A 5,045-nucleotide genomic window follows, 5' to 3' on the forward strand; every position below is an offset into this window, starting at 1 on the left:
AGAAGATATAAGGTTTGCCAGATTTGTCTCTCTCACCAAGGTCATCAGCTGTCGAACGCCGACGAAGGGAAATAACCCTGAAATCCGGATACGTTCGTGCTGCTGGCCGAGGTGAGAGGGATAACTCCCTTGGCAAACAGGACACAGTCGTGTGTCGATAAGCCAGCTGGAGGAGATGTCCTCCTGGGGCTAAAAGCAACAGTAACATCCACCCCTAGGGGTCAGCCACACTTAAGTGGCAATATACTACACTTTATCGTGCAGTTACTGTTAATACTTCATATAGAGAATTAACATTGCTTATATATATATATATATATATATATATATATGAGACAAAAACATAGACTTCAGATAGATATTGCATTTAAGATAATATGAATGCTACTACTGACTCTAAATATTTATCTGGTATCTCTATGTTCATAACTTACCCCTTTTGTCGTTCGTTCTCTTATACTCTCTCTTCCTTTCTCTGTCATCCAGCCTCTTCTCTTCACGTTGCCTTCGCCTCCTCCTCATAACTACTACTACTAATATTACTACTACAAGCGTCAGTATTATTATTCTTCGACAGAAACGCCGAATAAAATGCCTTTGAGAATTTACTTTCGTCTCTCCAAAATGTTTATGTTTAAATCCCAAACGGAGTAATAAACTAAGATTAAATCAACTGTACCCAACCCCTAAAAGATGTTGACTTTATATGAAATGGAATCCTTATTATTTAGAGCGGAAGTGTCCACGCAATTGGGACCTTGGATTTTTTTTTTTTTTTTTTTTCATTTTCGTTTTAATACAAGTTCGCTTCACTTAGATTAGTAATGTCCTTTCGAAAAGCATAAATGTTACTGTGCCCAATTTCCCGATTTCTAAACCGTAGTTTTCTTTACCGAGGCAAAATGCACCAATTATCATTATTTCGGAGACGAGTTCAAATCCCGTCGAGGTCAACTTTACCTTTCATTTTTTTTTTACTTGTTTCAGTCATTTGTCTGTGGTCTTGCTGGGACACCGCCTTGAAGGGTTTTGGTCGAACAAATCGACCCCTGGGCTAATTGCTTTTTTTGTTTTTGTTTTTAAAGCCTAATACTTATTCTATAGGTCGCTTTTGTCGAGCCGCTAGATTGTTACGGGGAATTAAACACACCAACACCGGTTGTCAAGTGGTGGTGGCGGACAAACACAAACACAAAGACACACTGTGCGGTAAGAAACTTGCTTCCCAATCACATGGTTCTAGGTTCAGTCCCACTGCGTGGCACCTTGGGCAAGTGTCTTCTACTATAACCTCGGGCCAACCAAAGCCTTATGAGTGGGTTCCATGTGGTCACTTACGCACTTGGAATTTTTAAGAAATCGACCACAACTGAGAATAGGCGGCTGGACGTGACAGCGGGTGGATGTGTTCTTCGCTGCTCTGACCTGTCATCAGCTGAAGACACAGAAACACTAATACAACCCAGCAGGACAACTGAAAATTATTATTATTATTATTATTATTATTATTATTATGAAGTATTATTACTGGTTCAGGTTCGGTCTTATTCCTGGTAGTTTTTATGTGGGTAGCAGGTTACTACCTGTATGTAACCTTAAGTATCCACAAGTTTTCAGCAGTCCTTCAAGTGCTTAGAACTTGCTCTTCCCACCACTCAGATTTGCTGACCTTGTGCCTAAAATCACTCTTTTCTACTCTAGGCACAAGGCCCAACATTTTTCGGGAGGGGGTGCAGTTGATAAGATCAACCCCAGTACGCAACTGGTACTAAATTTATCGACCGCGAAAGGATGAAAGGCAAAGTCGACCTCGGCGGAATTTGAAGTCAGAACGTAAAGACAGACGAAATACCGCTAAGCATTTCGCCCGGCGTGCTAACGTTTCCGCCAGCTCGCTGTCTTTGACTCACACTTTACTCTATCGACCTCAAAAAGGATGAAAGGCAAAGATGACCTTAGCAGAATTTGAACTCTGAACGCAAAGTCAGAACAAATATCGCAAAGTATTCTGTCGGGTCGGATAGTCTAGCGATTTTGCCTGCTCGCCGCCTTCAATATATATGTCGAATAATGGAATCCACTGTGGTGAATAACTCTAAAACTTATGAAAAATCACAGAAGCCCAACTCCGTATCCTTTTTCAATAACGAGTGAAAACTTGTATACATCACGTAATAGCAAATTCAAAACTGAAATAGGTAAAGATAAATAAATAAATAAAATTCATTAAATTCATCTAATGTAAAATTAACACGGCAAAGGGACGTAACTAAATACCGCAAAGAATATATTGCGTCTTATTTTTCTAGAAATCAAATAAAAGTGATACGCAGAATCATATAGGCTTTCAGCTTTTGTCATAATTGTTCTTGTATCTATTCAAAATTTTGGCAGTTCTATTTACATTTAAGGCATGATGCAACTTTTCTAATTCGTTGCCTTCAATGTTTAGTTAAATGTTTGCTTGTTCTGCTAATTGGCTTAATTTTTCAGAGCTGTTTACGCTAATTGTTAAATCCTCTCAAGTATTATATATTTTTATCTCACAGCAGTCACAGTTTCGAATTGAAAATGTCCATTACTTGAGGTGTAAGTATTATTCATCATAATTATTATCGTCATAATCATCATTATCATTTCTAAGCTACAATAAACATTGACAAGCGTACTTCCAACCACAAACACACACACATTTATGTACGTATATGGAAATGTGTGCGTATGTGTGTGTGTGTATATATCTATCAGACGTGCGAGCAACGAGCTTTTACTATCACTCGTTTGTCCATATATCCTGAAGAAGGGTCATAACCCTGAAATATAAGGTAAAACTTCAACTTACACCAGCTTTTTTATGTAGTTTACATTATATCTCATCTCGCATTGTTCCAGCCTAGCCCAACAAGTTTATATATATACTAGCAGAAATATCCAGCGTTGCCTGGATTAAAGAAAATAATGAAATTCGAAAATGCCTTTTAGATCTCTAACATGACACATGGATTATGCAATTCTCAACAGTAATTAGCTGAGGTACAAACTATTAATGTCAATAACATATTTTGTCCAATGTTCTCACTGTTAAAATTGTTTAAAAAAAACAGGTAGTCCTTTGTCTTTGCAACCACCTTCAATTGTCAGTACTTATTTGAAACACGTTGAACCTGAAAATGCATAAACTTGAGAAGAACCAGCCTGCAGGCACTCCTCTCCTGTTAAAAAGTACATCAACTCCATGCAAAATACATGTAAATGAGCATTCATTATAACGGCATTCCCACATGCATTCTTTTCAAGTTATTTCGATGTTACACTCGCTTGCCCTAAGCCTTATTGCACGCAAATGGAGAAAACGTTCACTGCGTATATATCGATCGCTGTACGCCAGCGTCTAACAGCTTTGGCTTTTTAATGCACAAAAAATTGAAATTATTTTTTGTCTGTGCCTCTGATTAAAATTTTCGAAAAACAAACCCAGCCACATTACTTGGAAAAAAATAATCTTTATTGTGCTGGTTTTTCGTAAAATTTCACGCATGGGAAAGGCAACAAAATCGCCCCTCCCCACTTTGAATGGGATATTCCTATCTTAAAAAGTAATAATCGATTATCTCAGTAACCATGGGAGTTGGAGGGCAATAAAAATCTCCTGAACATGAGCGGACCATGCTGCCGTTCTGTGCTGAATTTCACGCGATTCCACTGCACCGTTCTCGAGTGAATCTGCCGACACTCAATCAATCAATCAAGCAATCAAGAATACTGCAATTTATAGTATAGATATGTGTGTGTGTGTGTGTGTGTTAATCGAAGTGTACAGTATTATATATCCATTACAGCCGATCTTGCCTATCGGTTTAGCGCTACAGGTTCAAAGGAGTATTAGGTAACAACCCAATTATGTAACCCGGCACTATATATATATATATATAAAAGCAAAGTAGCTAGTTGTAAACGCTCGAGAAGAGATGAAAGTAGTAACTATTCTAACAAGTAAAGTTAATCGTCACATCAAAGTGGCTGTTCCATGTTACTACTAGTTTAACTCCAGGCAGTTATTGGTGCAGCCCTGCAACCTGTACATGTATATTGCTAGCAGGGGAGTAAACCTCTACCATCCTCCAGCAGACGATAGGATCGCGAGACTGACTCAGTTTCGAGCTAGTTTGCTCGTCTTCAGACGCGAACACCCGGTCGTCAGAGAGATGCTTAGAGTCCACTCCAGCCGGCAATATATTGTAAACAAAGCAGCCATCGGTCACTGAATTGCAACAAGCAATGTAGCTAGTCGTAATATCTCAAGTATATATATATATATATATATATATGAAAAAAAGACAAGATAGAAAATGCTAAAATACTGTTATAAAAAGCATTTCAGTACCGGTTTCGATCCTTGAGATCTTTTCAACTGTAAATATGGATAACAAATTTTGGAAAAATTAAATTTTGGCAAATTTAAATGAAAAGTCTAGTTAAAAAACATATTTGTATAGTATTTAAATACCAGTGGCATTTTTCTTGTTTCTGTCTGTCTCTGTTTAACTTGTTAATTCTTGTGGGTTCGAGGTCGTTGTGAATTCTTGGCTAAGAAGAAGAAGAAGAAGAAGTGGGAGTGCTATGATAGTAGCAGAGTGTTAATTGTTTAAGTGTCCTGAAAATGACCTGTTGTTGACGGGAGTGGTGATCTGATTTCTTGAGAAATCCCATGTACGGCTTTTGAATGTTGTTTTCACTGTCCATTTTTTCCTGTCTTGGTTTGTGTTTGCCACCTTGGAATCCTCTGTGTAGTTGGTTGATCCACTACTCAGGAAGAGACTATTCTAGAGTACGTCCTGTCTGGTCTTCGAAACGTCTAGATAGAATAGAGACAGCTGATGAAGGGATATTCCAAGGGGCTTTCCGTTTTCCTATGTGTTCGTTCCGTTGTCTGTAGTTTATTGTTCTAACGTCCTGTACCCTGATATGCATGTATATACACATGTAGATGTAAGTATGTACATATATGTGTGTATACATGTATATATATTCTTTGTATTATATAT

This window comes from Octopus bimaculoides, chromosome 2 (genome assembly GCF_001194135.2).
Source record: "Octopus bimaculoides isolate UCB-OBI-ISO-001 chromosome 2, ASM119413v2, whole genome shotgun sequence".
NCBI classification, from domain to species: domain Eukaryota; kingdom Metazoa; phylum Mollusca; class Cephalopoda; order Octopoda; family Octopodidae; genus Octopus; species Octopus bimaculoides.